Source organism: Microcebus murinus, chromosome 7 (genome assembly GCF_040939455.1).
Source record: "Microcebus murinus isolate Inina chromosome 7, M.murinus_Inina_mat1.0, whole genome shotgun sequence".
Classification (NCBI taxonomy): domain Eukaryota; kingdom Metazoa; phylum Chordata; class Mammalia; order Primates; family Cheirogaleidae; genus Microcebus; species Microcebus murinus.
The window spans coordinates 44,108,560-44,130,297 of record NC_134110.1 but is presented as its reverse complement, the minus strand read 5'-3'; positions in this window follow the sequence as shown (position 1 = coordinate 44,130,297).

Below are 21,738 nucleotides of genomic sequence, written 5' to 3'. Positions count from 1 at the left end.
ATGCAATGGCAGGGGAAGCCAGAGAGATTCCACGTGTGCGGAGGATTTGAGGCACTGTCACTGGCTCTGAGCTGCAGAGGCCCACACACAAGGACGAAAGACAGGCCTCTGGGAGCTAGGACGCTTTCCAGCTAACAGCGAGCATGGAAATGATGACTGTAATCCCACAACAGCCTGGAACTGGATTCTGCCTGCAACCTGAATGAGCTTGGAAGCAGATTCTTCCTAGAGTCTCCTAGTAGGGGCCAAGCACATTGAAACCTTGATTTCAGCCTTGTGAAACCCAGAACAGAGAAACCAGTAGAGCACATCTGGATTTCTGACCTACAGAACTATGAAATAATACATTTGTATTTTTTAAGCCAAATTAGTGAAAAATTTTTATATTAGCAGTAGAAAATTAGTATAGTATGCTTCTGGACAAGGAGAAAAGTATGAATTAGAAGGAGAGAAAATTATGGCAGTTCAAAGAATGGATGGATATTAAATGGAAGACTTTTCTAGTGATGCTCTGTATGGCTCTGATTTTAGTCCTATGTTGTTATAAAAAAATAAGTAATTGCTCATTAAACTGGGTAATGCTCAGAAAAAAAGTCTTTCTTTTTTATAGGGTTCAAGTGAATTTCTAAGTTATAGGCATAGTTTGTGGTGAGATAAAGAGGCAGTGAAAAGAGGTAAGAAATAGAAAATATAAAACTAAGCACATTAGTAATTATCAATTCTGCTATTATATGTCTAGTCCTCGAGTCAAAAATAGCTGTTTTCCGATTGAAGACACATTTCTATTTTTGGAAGCCCCTCTTATATCTCAAACCTCACCAGATATATTAGAAAGAAATAGAAAATAAGAATGGTCATATATTATAGAGAAATAAAACTACTGACCGACTTTTAAAATTCATGTTGGATGTTTTGTCTCCAAAAAACTGAAATTCTATGATAGGTGTTTTTATGACATGGCGGATGGCCTCATCATCTGTATAGAGAAGGATTAATTGAATAGAATCTCACTAACTTGTAAGCAATTGTACCCCAGGGTGAACATGAAATAGGCCTGCCAAGAAAAGTTTTGCTTTAATAGCCTTCATCTGTGCTAGACATTTATATTTGCAAAGAATATTTATGTCTACCTTGGGCTAGTTCCAGGGTTTTATTTTGGGTATCTCTTTTGGATCTAGGCCTTCACTTGGGGAACTCTCCTCCTTAAAAAAAAAAAAAAAGAATAGAAGTTCTTACAACAAAGAGAGAAGAAAATCGACAGTGCTACTTCATGTTTTTTAAAATGATGTGTGGCAATCACCAGCCAACCACCAGGCCAAAGCACGGAAATGAAGAAAGTATGCCATGTCTCAGTGAAATCGGAAGAGAATGTGAACTTCTAGGAAATAACAATGAAAACATGTCCAAATTTTGAAAGTCAGGAAACCTCAGCTACTAAGTTCCAGAGATTCTTCAGATATGTAAATAATACCAAAGAAAATGGGAAATTCCAGTTGTCTTGTATAGTGCTCTTGATCTGATGGGGATTTCCTTAAGAGGTTATGACTGGGAAGGAGTGCAGACAGACTTTTTCCTCTAACACTGCTGACAGCTGTTCCTCCTCACAGAACACTCAGAAGCTCCTCAAGTTGTGACTGAGTATCCAGTTCTTTGGAAATGGCTATTCCCTACCATTCTCTTTCTCTTTTGAGCACATTTTACCCACCAGTCCCCATTTGAATCTCCACTCAAAAACTGAAGAGAATTATAAATTGAAGAAAGATAAATGGAGGGGAGGGGGACTCCCATCCATCTCAGATCAATGCCTTTATTTGACTTATTTTTTCATTATACTTTATAAATTGTGACAAGTTATATATTTGGGCATTCTTATTTCATTCATTCATTCATTCATTCATTCATTCATTCATACAAGAGTCAGTCTTGTAAAGAACCAGATGTGGTGTTCGGCCAAGAGGACAAATAGAAAAAATGAAGTCCTAAAGCAGGAAAGATTTTAACAGGCTTGAGCTACCCAAGAAAAGACCAGTTGGTCTTCACAATGCCAAACATCCAGAGTTTTCCAAATATCTAACTGCTCTGAAATTACTATCACGCTTAATTATGTACATTATGTCTAGGAATTTAAACAAAGATTAAGATTTTATAGTTATCTCTCATTGACTATCGCCTCCCCTTGAAATTGTAATTGGCACAATTTTATCCACATCCAGCATGCTAGATCTGGAGTTACACATTTTTGTTATGTAATCCAACTTGCTTTGCGGAAAAAAGAAAAGTGAGGTACAAGAATGTTGGTTGCTTATCTTCTATCATCCATCCAGTTGCTCAAGGTTATAATCTAGGATTTACATTTGATTCCTTCCTTTGTTTTTTTTACTCACTTCCCCACACTGTTTCAGTACTTCTCTCCACCTCTACACTAGTACAAATAATCACTGGCCCTCAATTCATCCACTGCAACTGCCACTCTTGCCTTCCTACATGCATTCTCCACCCAGCAGCCTTGAAGTGATTTTTAAAAAACATAATCATAGCTCACCGAGTTTATGTTTAAATCCTTCCAAGAGCTTTCCCTTAAAATCCAAACAGGATTCTTTCCCTGCCTATCTCCCTAACCTCATCAAATAATATTCACATTCTAGTTCACCACATTTCAGCTGCACTATCCTTTTATTCCTTGATACAAAAAGTCTCATTATTGACTTAGGGAGTATTATTTCCTTTGCCTGAAATGATTTCTGTTCCCAAATCTGTCCTTGGTTGGCTTCTTGTCATTTACTCCTTAGTGACGGCTTTCCTGACTAACCAATCTAACTAACACCCCTCCTCCCAACTCTGGTCACTTTCTTTTTCATCAGCTCTTTCTGTCAGATAATTTATTGAAAATGTTAATTTATATGTTGCATGTTTATCTGCTGTCTCTCTATACTTGAATGTATGCTCCGTAAGAGCAGAGACTTTGTCTATCTTGTCCTCCAGTTAATGCCTCTCACTTTGAATAGTGCTTAGCACATGGTGGGCACTCAATGAATCCAGCTGATTTGTTCAAGATCATACAACACCGTAATTCAGAAGCTGATTCATTGAGTCTCCTAACACTCACTAGTGTGGGTATGCCCTCCACTGGGCCATAATTAGTCAGGATTATGGCCTGGCACCTTGAAGGTATATGGTATATTTTTGTGTAAAATCAGCCTTCCCCACTTTAGCACTTCTTAATACAATAAAAGTAAAAAAGATATATATTAGATGTCTGATTAATTGACTGATATTTTGACTGAACTGAGTAAGGGCTTATTCAAATATGTAATACCAAATATGCAAATATCCAAGTATGTGGCTTCTTAGCTCCAAAAGTCTTCTCAGTGATCAGCTGGAGAGAAAAACTACTTATTACTAGGCAAACATGCCAGAGGTAGTGATGTATATGGTCTTATAGCAACTGCTCAAGCTGGCCTCCATCAACCTACCATGGAAGGATGTTCCTGGAGGTGGTCTCCTGCCTGGTCAGCCAGTCCTTGGGGCATCATTTCATGTATCAGTGCATTTGCTTTTATCTTATACTTTTCTTACACTGCTATTAACACTCGATAAAATCTGTGTTTGTTTAATCCATATATTTCATTTTTTTTTCTCTTTTCTTTTTTTTTTTTTAATTTAACATACTTCTGCAGAATAATCCATATATTTCAGCATTTACCAGTTATTGCCAACTTTTTATACAACTACCCTGATAAATAGTACATCTTTAAACTTCTATGTTTTGTTAATCTGATAAGAGAGAAATGAGGTCCCAATATAGTTTTCTTTTCTTTTTTTTTTATTTCTGCATATTATGGGGGTACAGATTTTAAGGTTTCAATAAATGCCCATTTCCCTCCCTCCCCCCAAAAGTCTGAGTCTCCATCATGACCATCCCCCAGATGGTGCACATCTCACTCATTATGTATGTATATACCCGCCCCCCTCCCCTCTCCCACCTGCCCAATACCCTATTACTGTAGTACCTATGTGTCCACTTAGGTGCTACTCAGTTAATACCAGTTTGCTGGAGAATATATCTGGTGCTTGTTTTTCCATTCTTGGGATACTTCACTTAGTAGTATGGGTTCCAGCTCTAACCAGGAAAATATAAGATGTGCTATATCACCATTGTTTCTTAGAGCTGAATAGTACTCCATGGTATACATATACCACATTTTATTAATCCATTCTTGGATTGATGGGCACTTGGGCTGTTTCCACAGCCTTGCAATTATGAATTGTGCTGCTATAAACATTCGAGTGCAGGTGTCTTTTTTGTAGAGTGTCATTGGATCATTTGGGTAGATGCCCAGCAATGGGATTGCTGGATCAAATGGTAGATTCACTTGTATCGCTTTAAGGTATCTCCATATTACTTTCCACAGAGGTTGAACTAGTTTGCAGTCCCACCAGCAGTGTAGGAGTGTTCCTCTCTCTCCGTAACCACGCCAGCATTTATTGTTTGGAGTTTTTTGATAAAGGCCATTCTCACTGGGGTTAAGTGATATCTCATTGTGGTTTTGATTTGCATTTCCCTGATGATTAGAGATGTTGAACATTTTTTCATATGTTTGTTGGCCATTCTTCTGTCTTCTTTAGAAAAGTTTCTGTTCAAGTCCATTGTCCACTTTTTAATGGGGTTATTTGATTTTTTCTTTCTGATTTTCGTGAGTTCTAAGTATATTCCTGTTATCAGTCCCTTGTCGGATGCATAGGATGCAAAAATTTTCTCCCATTCTGTAGGTTGTCTGTTTACTTTCATGACTATTTCTTTGGCTGTGCAGAAGCTTTGTAGTTTGATCATGTCCCATTTATTTATTTTTGTTGCTACTGTGATTGCCTTTGGGGACTTCTTCATAAACTCTTTGCCCAGGCCGATGTCTAGGAGAGTGTTTCCAACTTTTTCCTCTAGAGTTCTAATAGTTTCATACCTTAGGTTTAAGTCTGTTATCCAGCGTGAGTTGGTTTTTGTGAGAGGGGAAAGGTGTGGGTCCTGTTTTAGCCTTCTACAGGGGGCTATCCAGTGTTCCCAGCACCATTTATTGAAAAGGGATTCTTTTCCCCAGCGTATGTTTTTGTCTGCTTTGTCAAAGATTAAATGGCTATATGAGGATGGTTTTATATCAGGATTCTCACATCTGTTCCACTGGTCAATATTCCTGTTTTTGTGCCAATACCATATTGATTTAATTACTACAGCTATGTAGTATAGTTTGATATCTGGCATATTAATGCCTCCCATTTTGTTTTTGTTGCCTAGAATTGCTCTTGATATTCGGAGTCTTCTTTGGTTCCATACGAAACATAAAATTATTTTTTCTATATCTGTGAAGAATGCTGATGGGATTTTAATAGGTATTGCATTGAATCTGTAGATCAGTTTGGGTAGTATAGACATTTTGATGATATTGAGTCTGCCGATCCACGAGCATGGTATGGATTTCCATGTGTTTACATCCTCTGCTATTTCCTTCTTCAGTGTTTCATAGTTCTCCCTGTAGAGGTCTTTTACCTCTTTGGTTAAATATATTCCTAGGTACTTTAATTTCTTTGTTGCTATTGTGAAGGGAATTGAGTCTTTGATTTGGTTCTCAATTAGATTGTTGTTGGCGTATATGAATGCCTCTGATTTCTGTGTATTAATTTTGTATCCTGAGACTTTACTAAATTCATTGATCAGTTCCAGGAGTTTCTTGGTTGAATCTTTGGGGTTTTCTAGATACAATATCATATCATCAGAAACAGTGAAAGTTTGATCTCTTCTGCCCCTATTTGGATACCTTTGATTCCATTTTCCTGTCTGATTGCTGTAGCCAAGACTTCCAGCACTATGTTGAACAGAAGTGGAGATAGTGGGCAGCCTTGTCTGGTTCCAGTTCTAAGTGGGAATGATTTCAATTTTTCCCCATTCAGTATGATGTTGGCTATAGGTCTGTCATATATGGCTTGTATCATTTTTAGGTATGTGCCTTCTATGCCTATTTTCTTAAGTGTTCGTATCATGAAAGGGTGTTGAATTTTGTCAAAAGCTTTTTCTGCATCTATTGAAAGAATCATGTGGTCTTTGTTTATGCTTCTGTTTATGTGGTGAATTGCATTTATAGATTTACGTATGTTGAACCATCCCTGCATCCCTGGGATGAAGCCCACTTGGTCGTGGTGGATTATTTTTTTGATAAGTGTCTGGATTCGGTTAGCTAAGATTTTGTTGAAAATTTTTGCATCTATATTCATTAGGGATATTGGTCTGTAGTTTTCTTTTTTTGTTGCATCCTTTCCTGGTTTTGGTATCAGAGTAATATTCACTTCATAAAAGGTGTCGGGGATGTTTCCGTTCTTCTCGATGTTGTGGAATAGTTTCTGCAATATAGGTACTAGTTCTTCTTTGTAAGTATGGTAAAATTCTGGTGTGAAGCCATCTGGACCGGGACTTTTCTTTTTAGGAAGATTTTTAATTGCTGTTTCTATTTCAGCTGTTGAGATTGGTCTGTTCAGGGAATCTATTTCTTCCTGGTTGAGCCTAGGGAGGCTGTGTGTTTCTAGAAATTTGTCCATTTCCTCCACATTTTCCAGTTTGTGTGCATAAAGATTTTTGTAGTATTCATAAATTGTATCTTGTATCTCTTTGGGATCAGTTGTGATATCTCCTTTTTTTATTCCTGATGGAGCTTATTAGAAATTTCTCTTTTCTGCTTTTCGTTAGCTTAGCCAATGGTGTGTCAATTTTGTATATTTTTTCAAAGAACCAACTTTTTGTTTTATTAATCTCCTGAATAGCTTTCCTGTTTTCAATTTCGTTTAGTTCTGATTTGATCTTGTTGATTTCACTTCTTCTGCTTGGTTTGGGGTTGGTCTGTTCTTTTTCCAGCTCTTTGAGTCGTTTCATTAGATTGTCTATTTGTGATCTTCTTGTCTTTTGGTTATAGGCATTTATGGAGATAAACTTTCCTCTCAGAAATGCTTTAGCTGTGTCCCAGAGGAGTTGATAACTTGTCTCTCCATTCTCGTTTTCTTCATAGAATTTTTTTATTTCCGTCTTGATTTCTTCATTTATGAAGTAATCATTTAGTAGGAGGTTGTTTAATTTCCACGTTTTTGTGTAGAAATGTGAGTTTCTGTTAGGGTTGATTTCTAGTTTTATTCCACTGTGATCTGAGAAGGTACATAGTATGATTTCTATATTTTTAAATTTCTTGAGATTTTCTTTGTGTCCTAGGATATGGTCAATCTTAGAGAATGTCCCGTGAGCTGATGAGAAGAATGTATATTCAGTGGATTTTGGGTAGAATGTTCTGTAGTTGTCAGTCAGACCCAATTGTTCTAGAGTTTTGTTTAAGTCCATTATTTCTTTATTAATATTCTGTTTGGAGGATCTGTCTCGTGCCGTCAGTGGGGTGTTGAAATCTCCGGCGATTATGGAGTTGCAAATGGATTATTAATCCATTTGCTTAGCTCCAGTAAGGTTTGCTTTATGAATCTGGGTGCACCTGAGTTGGGTGCATATATATTTAAAATTGTTATCTCTTCTTGTTGAACTTTGCCCTTCACCATTATATAATGACCCTCTTTGTCTTTCACTACTTTTGTTGGTTTAAAAACTAAATCGTCTGAAATTAGAACTGCCACACCAGCCTTCTTTTGGCTTCCATTTGCCTGGAATACTGATCTCCACCCTTTTACTTTTAGTGTGTATGCATCCTTGCAGGTTAGATGTGTTTCCTGAAGACAGCATATACTTGGCCTGTATTTTCTTATCCATTCAGCCAGCCTATGTCTCTTGAGTGGAGAGTTTAAGCCATTCACATTTATTGAGAGAACTGATAGGTAAGGTAGATTACTGATCATTCTGTTGGGTTGGATGTTGTTGCTATGATTTCTGTCTTGAGCCATTGTAATATCTGGCCTTTAATATCTTTGAGTTTTGGTTGTTTTTATATTCGTGGGTTATTATTATGATGTTCTGTGGGTAACGCTGTTTTAAGTACTTCTTGTAGGGCTGGTCTTGTCTTGGTGAATTCTCTGAGCCTTTGCTTGTCTGAGAATGCTTTTATTTCTCCTTCATATACGAAGCTTAGTTTTTCAGGGAATAATATTCTAGGCTGGGTATTGTTTTGTTTCAAAAGAGTGAGAATGGGGCCCCAGTCTCTCCTTGCTTGTAAAGTCTCATTAGAGAAGTCTGATGTTATTTGAATTGGCTTTCCCTTGTATGTCACTTGCTTCTTTTGTCTTACAGCTCTTATAAGGGCCTCTTTAGTTGATACTTTGATCAGTCTGATGACTGCATGTCGTGATGTCTTCCTGTTTGCATTGAATCTCCCAGGGGTCCTCTGAACTTCTTGAACTTGTATATCAAGATTTTGAGCAAGGCCTGGGAAATTTTCCTCTATTATATCTTCAAACAGCTTGTCAAACCCTTGAGTGTTGTCTTCTTCCCCTTCTGATAACCCTATGACCCTCACACTAGGTTTCTTCACATAATCCACAACTCTTGTAGGCTTTGCTCTTTTCTCTTGTTTCTCTGCTGTATTTCTGTGACTGATTTATTTAATTGGAGGGTGTTATCTTCAAGCTCTGAGATTCTTTCTTCTGTTTGATCTACCCTGTTCTTGAGACTTTCCACTGTATTTTGTAGTTCCTTGAATTGATTGTTCATTTCCAGGAGTTTGGTTACACTTTTCTTCATTGTGTCTATTTCTTTTCCCATATCCTGGAGGCTTTTTGTGGTTTCTTTGTGTTGGTTATTGAGTTGTTGTTGCAGCTGGGTGAGTGTTCTTATGATCCACATATGAAATTCCTCTTCTGTCATATTGGTTGCCTGATTTTGGTTGGTGTCCGTTTCTAGGGGACTGGTGCTCCTCTTTTGGGGTGTGTTTTCCGTTTGGTTCTTCATATTTCCTGAGTTCTTTCGCTGATTTCTTGCCATGTTGTTGTTTCTTTCCTTAAGTTATTGTTTGGGTATTCACAAACCTTGTTTAGTTTCTGAGACGTTAGGTGGTGTCCGTGGGTGAAATTGGACCACTCCCTGTATATTGAGTCAGTGGGTGCCGTGGAACGGCTGTGCAAGATGCCGTCCCTGTCAGTAGGTGGCATTTGCTTGGAGGAACAGGCTATGCTGTTGTTTTTGTGTCCTGTTTTCAGCTCTTGTTCTGGGCGGAGCTGGGTTGGGTAAGCCTGCCCTCAGGCAGTTAACAGGGGTCAAAGTTCCAATCTCTGCTTCCAGGGAAAGCTGTCAGGGCCGGGCTGAAATGGTCCCACTCAGCCAGGAAGTCTGGGTGTGGGGGTGGGGCTGTCTGACACCCGCAGTCTGGAGAGGGCCTCGCTTCTTTCTACCCTCCCCAACTCCACAGCTACTCCTGGGCCTCTGCCAGCAGGCCAGACCACAAGCCACCAGGCCTCCCTGGACTGTGATGCTGGCTGGGAGGTTCCCTGCACAGGAACGCCACCTGGGTTGGGCGCACGGCCTCCTCCTGGGAGGAGGGTTGCCCTCTAGGACCCCTATCCACCCCTGGAGGCACATACACCTCAGTAGGCTGTTCATGTATAACCCTTCTGTGCCCCGGGCAATGCTAGCCCTTGGTGCAGGGCATCTGGTCTGCAGGTCCGTCCTCTGGGTCCCAGAGTTCAAACTGTATCTCCACCATGGGGAGGATTTCCGGTCCCAATTCACCCACAGGGAGCCCAAGTTGGGTCTATGTCTCTCAGCCTCTGAGTCAGCACCGTTCTCCTGGGAACATGGTGCCAGCAGCACCTGGGAGGGCGGGCGGGTAGGGAGCTCACAGTCTGCGTTCCTCTGAGTCAGCTGTAGGGTCCCAAAAGGGAAGGTCCCGTTCCCTGGAGGTGCCTCTGGCTGGTGGCTGTATTGTCTCTCTGGGCAGCCGCGGGTAGGGTCGGCGGAGGGGAGGAGGAGGCAATATGGCAAGGCTCGGGTCTGTGCACACGGAGGTGCCCGGAGGAAGTTGGGAACCCAGTGCCACGTCTGCTACAGGCTCACCACTGGCTGGCGGCGGCGGTCTCTGGGCTGGTGTCCGCAGGTCTCTCCACCCACTGGGGAGCCCACCAGCAGTCCCAAATGCAGGGGAGGGGAAACAGCAAATCCACCTACCCTTGCCACTGGTCTCCAGGCTGCTCCAGTGGTCTCAGCCTCCAGTTCTCCTCTGCAGCCTCCTCCCATGGAGTCTCCCGGGGTCTCAGGTACCCCTCCTTCCGGCCCTCGTCCGCTGTATGCATGTCTTCTTGCTTCTTTCCTCTAATTCTGCTAGAATCTGTCTTTTCTGCAGAGACATTCTGTCTGGCGGTTTTATTCGTCTGCCATCTTGCTCCACACCCCCCCCAATATAGGTTTAATTGAACTTCTCTTATTATAAATAAAAATGATTTTTTCAAATGTTTCTGGACCTTTTGTAGGTCTTTCTTGTTCATATCTTTTGCTCATTTTCTATCCCATTGTTGTTGTTTTTTCTCAATATTTAGATACTCTTCATAGATCAGTGAAATAGTCATTTATGATATAAGGTACAGATATTTGTTCTAAGTTTGACATTTGCCTTTGTACTTTTTAAAATTCCTTTTTTAATACAAAATTACTTTTTAAATTTTATGTGCTTAAATAAGTTCTAGTATTATACAGGAAATTAGGCTGACTATAGTTAAAAATAGTATATTGTATATTTTCAGATGGCTAGAAAAGAAGCTATTGAATGTTCTCAACACAAAGTAATGATAACTGTTTGAGATGATTGCCAGGCAAATTACCCTGATTTGATCACTGTACATTGTATGTATTGAAACATCACTATGTGCCCCATAATTATATGCAATTAAAAATATTTTATAAAGAAAAAAAATGATTAAACTCCTCTTTAGGGCATCTGCATTTTGGTCATATCTAAAACACTGTTTTATCTCCTGGTTTATAAAGGAAACCATACATTCTTTCTTCAAGTATTTGTATGGTCTTAGTTTTATAGTTAATACCAAACCATTTGGAACTTTTTCTGTTATATGGTATAAAAAATATATCTGATTTTGTATTTGTACTTATGGCTAAATAGTTATCTGTCCAATTACTAAAAGTTTTTATTTTTCCCCATGGATTTGAGATACCCTATTTATCATGCACTACATTTCCACATGTGTTTTTGTTTCTTCTGGATTTTCCTTTCCATTGTACTCCATCAGGCAGTCATTTATTTTTGCACCAATATTACACTTTGTGAGTAAAAGCCCTTTATGGTATGTTTTAACAATCTGTAGGAATCAGCAACCCCTGCCCCATCACTTCTCATTTCTGAGACTTTCCCAGCTAGTTTCACTTTTTCTTTTCCAACTTTTCCTTTTTCTGTTTTCTTTAGTTTTTTTTTTTTTTTTTCAAATGAATGTTGTCTTGTTCCAGGAAAATAAGGGAGGACATTATTACAGGGATCACATTTACATTGTAATCAACATAAGGACAACTGACATCTGTGTTATATTGAGTCATCCTAACCAAAAATATGGAATGCTTTTTTTCATTTATTTGATTTTTCCCTGTAGCTTTTAAGTATGTGTGTATCAAATGCAGGTTTTCTACATTTATTTTCAAGTTTATGCACAAGCTTTTATTTTACTTTATTTCATTTTGCTATTATAAATTAAGTTTGCTTCTCTATTATTTCTTCTATCAGATTATGTTTGTATATGTGGAAGTTATTTCTCTGTGTTAATAATTTTATACCATCTATTTTGTTAAAATGCATTGTTTTAGTAACTTTTATATTAATTTATTTAGGTTTTCCAGAGTTATAATTTTATAATCTATAGATAGAAATTGTTTTACCTTTACTTTTGCCTGCATTTGCTTTTTATAACCTTACCACTTTAGCTATTTTATCCAACAGAATATTAAATAGTAGAGAAAATGACGGATATCTCTGGTTGTTCCATGATCAATATACTGTGTTTTAATTCCAACATAGCTTTGGTGAAATTGAAAGAGCAAAGCCTTTGGAGTCAAGGAGCTATGGCTTTCAATTATGCTTTCAACCCTTACTGACTGAGTAACTTTAGGCAAAGAGCTTAAGGTGTATGAGTTTTATTTTTCTCATCTGTAAAATGGGTGTGATAATTTATGTTTGCAATGATTGACACAATGATCGACATATGGTATATACTTAATAAATGTTTGCTCACTCTTTTCCCTTTTATTTTTTGGGTCTTTCTAAATAAGCATTCTGTCACCTGAGGATTCCTTAAGAATGCAAGAGAAAGTAGAAGAGCCAGACTGAAGAAGTTATCATAGCACTCACAGTCACTGAGATTGGCATAGGATGCAGATAGAGATGAAACAGCCTGCATTGAAACTTTTAAGCCACAATCAGTTAATTACTTTAATCAGCAAATAGGTGTATCAAGATTAAAGAAAAATCCAGCTGTTATCTATGCAGTGCCCTCTGGTGGTTGGGATACATGACTGTAGTCTAAAAACACTGGATCATGGAATACAATATTAATAAAAACAGCCAATATTTGGTGATCACTTCCCATCTTCCAGACCTTTTGTTAAATAATTTAAACATATTCTCTCTTTTAATTCTTAAAAATCTATGTGAAATATGCATCTATCCTCCCTTTCTACATAGAGAAGAGGACAATTGATACAGAGGTTAATTAACTTAACCCAGACCACATAGCTAATTACTGAGTATGCTAGGATTCTGTGATTCAGATATGTTTGATTTTTATCTCCTATGTCATTCTACACATAACTGTATAGAACATAAACAGACCCTTCTACACTTAGAAGGGTCTCAGAAATTAGCTAGTCCACACCACCTTTGACAGATGAATAAATAAAAGCCTAGGAGGAGAGTTGCACAGTTAGCTATTGAACAATCTGAGCTAGACTCCTGGGTCCCTTGACTCTTACTTTTTATTCTTTTTATTGCATAAAAGTTGCCTGGCATTATTTAATTTTCTTTTCTTGTGATTGTCTGACATTTCCCCAGGATAGTAAGCAGCCCTCCATATCCTTATAATAAGGAGAGAGAGAGAGAGAGAGAGAGAGAGAGAGAGAGAGAGAGAGAGAGAGAGAGAGAGAGAGAAGAGAATAATCTCTACCAAATTTGACAACTCATTAACTGCACTTTATAAAAGAGATTTAATTGCTTGCCTTGTATCCTGTTTTCAGCTTTCTTCTCCAGTAGCAAATATCAATTAAATTCTAATAACAAAGAGTCTTACTGCAGTTGACAAATAATCCCTTTCAGGAGAATTGCCCTCGGTGACTCTCCACAGGCAAAATTTACAATTCTTTCAGCCACAGTTCTTTGCCGCTGTTTCCTCTAACATCAGATGTGACAGGTCTGCCAGGACAAGAAACAGACTTACCCTTTGAGGGCATTTTCCCATATAATGAGGTGGCCCCTGCAGACATCACACTGCCAGTGGTGACAGGCCACTATAACTCCTGAGTGCTGACCATATAGTGACCTATAATTTACCCGGCTGACCAGCATCAGTGTGGGGCCAATTTCCTAGAATGATGTTCTGATTTTGCAGATAAGTTGTTGACAATAGAATGGTTTATGAACTACAAGGAGGAAAACTGGGTTCCCTCAACAAAAGTCTCAGGGAGACAATTTTCGCTCGGTAACAACCAGAGCATATAAAAATGCCACACACTGCCCAGAATGCCCTTGCCTCCAGTCACAGGATTCAAATACAGGTTGATTTATCAATTGGCCAGAATATGGTGGAGCTGACTCAAGCAGTAGACTGACTAGATGATTTTGAAATTCCTTTCCAATCCCTATAGTAAATATGCTTCCTGACGTAAACATATTTTTGGTGATTGCTCCTATTTGCTTTTGCTTAAGCAGTAATGTGCTACAATTGCATAGCCATAATCTTTAGAAATCATAAAAGCAATCAATCCCTGCTATCAGGTGGCTATACATGAACCAGGAATAACCATTTATGGTATAAAGCATGATGTATTGTAATTATTGTTGTTAGCTGAAGAACAATAGCAGAGATATAGTTCCATCATACAGTTAGCTGTGTGATGGTCAGGCAGAACAGGTGAGTTTCAGGGTCAGATTAGAGACTCAATATGTTATGAATGAAGGACATGGAAAGAATTTAGAGGATTTCTAATATCATTCTTCACTCTAGGACTCCATAATTCTGGAAATAACTGAAAAGATCCTTAGTTGCTAAGTGAACAAACATAACAATAAACTTTATACTAGATTAGAGTTATGCAATTGTGTATTCTGTTTTGTTCTTCTTATTCTATGTGCATATAAACTTATATACCCAGTTGGATGTCATATATGTCTATCTGACTTTTTAAAAGAGACATATTCATGTCATATGAGGAATAGCAGATTCTGATGGGGATAGGAAACATGAAAAGAAGACTTCAGGATTATGTAATAGGCATATTTAAATGTATAAAGGTCTAAAAAGATCTTTTATATAAATGTAATCTGACTTGCTTTACATGACTAAAATATATATAAAGTTAGGAGAAAAAAATTCCATGTCAGTGTAACAAACTTGCTACCAACCAGAGTAGTTTGAGGGAAGAATAATCTATCTCATTCTTGTTGTGTTCCATATCACTGAAAGTTTCAATATACCCTTGATGTTATTTGAGCAGAATATTAAATAGGGATTCAAGTATTATTTCTCTTCCCATCCTGAGATTTTTGTCACTCTATGAATCTAGTTCTTCTGTCTTATTTGTGAAGTTGTATCAATAGGTCCTTCTGTAGTCACTCAAATCCTTCCAGAAAAGTTTATTACTTTGGATAATCTGTATAAGCCAAACAGATTGGCCATGGTCTTCTCTTTGGTCATTCATAATCCCTCCACTAGCTACTCCACATTGGAAAGAAAGTGATTTGCCCCCCAAAGAAAGTCCCTTTGCAATTAAGTTACACAAAACATGGCACTCACAGCCTGCAATCTTTAATTTACTCCTTCTGGGTAGAGTCAAACTTCATCATGCCACTGAGTGAAGGGATACCTACCACAGTCAGGAAACTAACTGGGAAAGTATATCTGTCATAGCCTCTAGCCACCCAGAAGGAGCTCCGAAAATCTTAATCCTTAGTGAACCATGAAACTTCAGGGCAGGCAGCTTGCAGCTGGGGATTTGTTTGCCTATGCAAATTCCATCATAAATCACCTCATCCTCAACTAAAAGGCTGAGGCAAAGGCCAAGGTGCCTGTGCAGAATTATCACTGGGTCACAAAGGCTCAAGATTTATGAAGCAAACCAGCCATATATTGGTTCAGTCTTTTATTAATTTAGTTACTTTAACTCCCATTTACCAGATGAAGAAACCAAGATTCTAAGTATAATAGACTTCCTTTGGTCCTAAGAATTTATTAAAATCAGAAATCCTACCATCTGGTGCTTTATTTCCTCTCCAACCAATCTGCTTACATCAGTGACTTCAATTGCTGTTAATGTTTCATAGCCAATTGTGGCAGGAAGTATGGAAGTGTGATACCAGGTCTATGGACAACTCATCATTGCCTCTAATCGCTGACTGTGTAGTTGTGTATCACAGGCTGTTGCTAAACAGTCATAAGGCATTCCTCCACTCACGTCATCAATCCTGCGTTGCCTTGGTGAGGAGTCACAACATGTGTTTCTTGACAAAATGCTTTCTGTTCTAAGAATATTTAATGGCCTCTCTCTCCTGGCTCCAAATAGTGATAGCATTTCAGTGATGCAAAAGAAATAGGTGATTTAAGATAGAGGGGAGTAGTTCAAGGAAAGAAAGGGAGAGAGGTAAAACACAGAAGACACTTAACTATTAATATAAATTCCATTGGTAACATTACAGCTATGAATTGGTCTCGATGTGAATACAGACTTATGGCTGGAAACTTACAGAGAACTCACTAGTTCTTAGGGCTTGAGAACATTGTTTGCCCTCTGTGAGGCTGTTTGCTCACGAGAGGAAAAGAGAGAGCACTTTTTGCCCAACACACATGTGCACACTCTAGGTGCATGTGAGGACTGAATTGCATAAGGTGACGTATAGAAACATTCTTCTGAACATCATCAAGTAACATAAATGTAAAACAGGCAATTATGGGTGTGAGGCTGACCTTGAGGTAGCAACAAACACTCAGTTGCCACCAGGTGTCATCTGATGATAAGACTGGGGGCTTTCACCACCTCAATCTAGGCCCACATGGGTTATAATCTTGACTCTATCCCTTTCCAGTTATGTGATACTGAATTAAATTCCCCATGACTCTTTTCCTCCTGTCAGGGAGAGAAAACAGTCCTTTCTCTATCTTCCTTCCAGAGTTATTGTGAGGAAGAGGTGAGTCAAGAGATGTGAAATAAGATGTTTTGAAACCTGAAGCCTATATTATGTCCACAATTAATCTTATTATTACTGAACCTTAGGCTCCCAGAAATGCACCTGCCCAGCTGAGTTCTCTGGCTAGCAAAAGATATAGTGAGAGCTCCCAGGTACTTCACATTCTGTTGCACATGAAGCAGTAGTAGTGTGAATGAGTAAGACAAGGACTCTAGGGACACACTGGCCAGATCGGAATCCTGGCCCTGCCAATTCCCAGATGAATGGCCCTGGGCAACATTTTACCTCTCATGCCTCAGTTTCTTTTTCTTTTAAATTATGATAACAGTGTAAACTCAGAGTTATTCTAAAGATCAAAAGAGCTAATCCATATAAAGAGCTGAGAGCAGAGCAGTGCATAGCACACCAAGAACACTCTCTAGGCACTAGCTGCAGCTATAAATTATCCCCTTCCCAGGCCCAACCCAATTTGGACCCCTTCCCCCAGCATTAACCTGCAAAAGAGTATTTGCCTCTGGGGCGAGGACATGGAAAGACAGGATAATATTTATCTCTTAGCTTGCCTGCCAGGATTTGCCTCATCTAAGAACTCTGCTTTGTCCTGGAGGTTCAGAAACTAATTGCTGCAAATTTCCCCAAGCCAATCTGGCTGTTCTTAGTTCTTGGGTTTGTTTTGTTTTGTTCTTTTGGTAAATAGCCTTTGGGGATATGTTAGGGTGGTGGGTCTCCTCTTCACAATTTCACTACTAGGTTAAAATGAAATGAAAGCAAGCATGTCTGGGGCTAAATTCAGCTAATTATGTTGATATTTATTGGCAAACAGCAGAAAGTAACCATATAACTTCTTGGGAAAGCTCAATGCAGTCCCAGTTCTCTGTCGTTTTAGGTGTTCCTGTAGAACCTTGAATGAAAGGGTTTCCTGATGCCAGTGTGATCATATTCTCACTAAAATATGGGGAAAAGTCTGATTAGAGTCATATGAGTTGTCCAAATCAGAATCTGGACAGAGAATTGCTTAGAAATTATGTGCAGAGCCCTACTCCCTATTCCATGACCCAACAGATTTCCGTATACTGTACCTCTGCAGACAAAGAGAGTGTCCCTACAGTATATCTAGCCAATCCACATATATTGAACCCCAGTAATTTTATCAAAATACATTTATCATATATATTCTGTTCTAGTTTACCAATTAATCTCCCTTTTAAACATCTATTACGTTAATTAATATGGTATTTTTTATTGAATGGAGATGAAAAGAGTTGACACCTTTATGGCAGCTGCCTCTGACGTGGGCGTTATGATCAAAAGCCAGAGTGCAAATTCCCAATTAGACCAAAGAATCAATCCTCGGATGGAGATGAGAGATTAATACCACCCCTCACCCTCACCCCCACTCTCACACTTACGCTGTTTAGGCTGAAGCAATTATCCAACCTAAATTACAGACCACAGAATAGTTATGGTGGGAACAGCTAATACATTTCAGAGAATGGTAGTACATTTGAGTCATTCTGTTCAAAAATATCTCAAAAAACTTTCTTCAAGCTTTTTGGCCTCATCATCATCATCAAAGGGATGCTGTTTGGAATAGATCCAGATTCTTTAGAAAACTTCATCTAACTCAAGAATTGAAGTCATTATTCCCCTTCAGGCACCATTACCTCCAGCCATACTGTTGCTCATAAAAACCTGATGCCTTCTCACTTTTTAATGTGGTCTGCACTGGTACTTCTATCTTGAATGCTCCTTTTGACTCATTTTAACATGCTAATATCCATCCCTACTTATACTATCTAATTCAAACCTCACCTTTGACAAAACTTCCCTGGTTCTCCCAAGATAAAACTCCCATTTTCATTATGACACTTACCATCCTGACTTCTAATTTAATTATGTGCATATTTGTCTCTACTGGACTGCAGTTTCTTGTGGGGGGTAGACATGTCTGATCCATTTCTGAAGCCAGCAGCAAACATACAGCGCCTTGCTCAAGTTAGCTAATCAATTACTACTTACAGAAAGGACTCGTTCCTAGTGCAGTAAAAAGAAGACTGAATTATTTGACTGCTATTTTCCTTACTTATTAGGTATGTGAACTTGTAAGAAACTGATTTTTCATTTATAAAGTGTGAACAATTATTTCCCGGTTGTTGTAAGGCCTAAATGAAAATGAAATAAAATGAAAAAATGAAAATCTTTCATTGTGAATATATTACTGATTCACCCATTCAAAAGATTCTACAATTTATAAAATTTGCAGAATTAAAAACTATTCAATAAACCATCATCATTTTACACATAAGAACAAGAGATCTAGAAAGAAGAATTGACTTAAACAGACTAACACTAGCATGATTCCATGGCTCTTCTTTTGATGTTATATTTTTGACTTTTTTTTTCTTGTGAGGTAGTATTTTTAAAACTACATAATGTGCAGGAAGATGAACCAGAAATTTTTAAGTGATCAACTAAATATGTTTTTAGTTTGTACTACATTTTAAAAAGAACCTGGTTCTTTCAAAATATGGCTTTAATGCTGATGCATATGGAATATTCTGATAGCTTATTTTTCATATTAATCATTTTCAAAGTGAAAGTGTCAACATAGTAGTAGTGGAAGATTTCCTCTTGATTAGAATATCTCCTTGGCCATTTTTTTCTCTCTTTCTCTTTCTAATATTTATGTTTACGTCTCATAGATCTGTGCTGTTTTCCTTGGAAAAGTCATTCTACATCTTTGCCATCCATTTAGGCAAGGTGATATCCTATGACTCAAAGACAGTAAATTGTTCTATCTGGAAAGGTTGTTGTGCAACTAAATGGCATATATGATAATCTTGTGGTTTGATACAAAAATTAGACAAAAATTACAAGAAAATACGAAAATTAAATCTTGTGGTTTGATACGAAAATTTAGACAAGTGCCAAATGAAGATTTGTTATGGCTCAGTGGTCTTTAGACTCAAAGGATTTTGGTTTGAATCTAGTATTTACCATTCACCAGTTGTTGCCCTTAAGCAAGTTAATTAAGTTGCCTATATCTCAGCTTCCTCATTGTGAAATTGGAATTAAAACAGGGACTTAATATTATTATCTTGAGGACATATGTATTATGTAGTATAGTTCCAGTTGTATAGTAGTGCCTCAACAAATAGCAAATGTTTTTAAAGCATCATTTACTAGTGAGGATCTTTTATCACTATGTCTATACCTCTTCCGCAGAATTTGAGTTTTCTCAATTATTGCTGTATCCACGTGCACAAGAACAATGTTGACATAAATAAACCTTAATAAATATTTGGTGAACAGTGAATGAATAAGTACCTAAGAAGCCTCAGAAGAGAGGACTCAGCTAACTCCTAGACTAGTCTTCAAATCTTCACATTTGAAGCACATTTGTTCTCTATGACTTTGCGTGATGATAGTTGGATACGGGCCATCCAACAGTCCAGTGCATAAAAAAGTAAACCACTTCCTCCATTTTATCCTATTTGCAGTGCTTTTATACAGATATTTTCTGGTTTTAAGTAAACACTGACATAAGATGTGGTGAGAATAAAACAAACCAGCATGATTTTTATAAAAATGGAATGAGCAGGGCTGTTACCTAAATTGAGATGAAAATGGTTATGGTGTGCGTGATGAGCTGATTCACGCCATTTTTGTGTTTGTACCTCTTACTGATGCCATCAGCCTTTCCTCTTTCTGCTTTCTGCCACTTTGAGTGATTTTCTAATGCTGGATAGCTGGATCCTGAAGTATGAACTCAGGATCATTTCAAGTCATAGGGCTCAGTGTACTCTGCTTACGTGGAGATGGAACCACCACTCTCTTTGCCAGTTACGTTGACTCTTGACCACCCAAGTGTGAGATGACCATGTAAGTATTAATACTTACAAGATTTAACCCCTTATGATCTCATCATATGTTTATAATGCAAAACTGTTTCCCATGTTTTCATAGCTTTTCAAGTGAATAAAGTTTTCATAGCTTTTCAAGTGAATTCTCTTATATAACCCTTGCAACAAATTTGTGAAGGAGGTTGGAAAGGTATTATATAGTTATTTAAGAGATAAAAAAAAAAAATAGAAGTTAATGTAGGTGTTGCCATTTCAGAAAGAGAAACTTTATGATCTCAGTAAAACTTGGCCCTAACTTCATCTTTGAAGTGAATCCATTGATCTTAGGTCCTCCATGCTGTTTAGGTCTAGGTCACCTCCTCTATAAAGTGATTATATGCCTAGCAGATTTTTTAGTTTCTTTCCAGCTCTAAAATGCAATGTTCCCTAGCTATCCCTAACATGATTAAGTTGAAATGTGATGGCAGCAGTACTAACAGCTGGGTCTTCTGAGCCCTAGTCAAGTCATTTTTCTAGACAGCTGCCAATGACCAAACTGAAGACAGAGTCCTGGGCATGTCCTTTATGCCAGGGGTTTCCAGACATGGATGCTCATCAGATTTACGTAGTTATTTTTGTTAAAAATACAAACTCTGGAATTCGTTTGCAAAGATTTTGATTGCATAGGTCTGGTTTCTCAGCCTATTTCAGAACCTACTGGTTTCGGTCATGAAATAGACTCCTGAATATATTGGTTCCATGGTCTTCTCTTGAAGTGGTGCCCACAAAGTAACCTGGCTGCTGTTTTGACTCTGATGCAGGCTAATTTAGTGGCTAAAACAGGATCTTTTGGGGATACTAATGTACACTCTTCCAACTCCATTCTTTTCTAGAAAGTCTAGGATCCAACTCGCAATTATTGTTTTTCTCCCATTTTAAGGCACAGTTTTAGGGATAGAGAAAATAGGATGAATGAGCATGATAGTTTGGATTTCAGAGCCATCTCTAGAGGGGGGAAGTATACTGAACCAAATCACATCCCACACATACGGCTTTCAGAAGGAATACGTTAATATGGTCAGCTGCTACTAAACACTTGACTTTCAGACAATGCCCTTCATTCCCTCATTTCTCTCACAGAGATAAGGTGAATGGCAGCCACATGGCTCCTGCTGTTAAGTGAACTTAAGTGGAAGAGAAGAGGGACCATTGTTTCTGAGCTGATAATCACCTATAAAAGGCACTTAGCAAAGTCCAGAAGGGATTTCAGTCGATGTTTTTACTACGCTCAAAAATATTTTATGTTTCAAGTTTTCTCCAGGTTATACACAATAATAGATAAAGCTTGAGAAAAGGAAACTAACCAAAGCCAATCATATAGTATAAAATTTATACAGTATTTTTCTTCTTATTGTAAATGATATTCTAATAAATATTAATATTTTTCTAATTATTTTTCATAAAATAAGCTAAGAGAAAAAAACCAAAATAGCACAAGTCTTGAAGTAAATTTCTGTCTTGGCCACACATGGAAAGAAAAT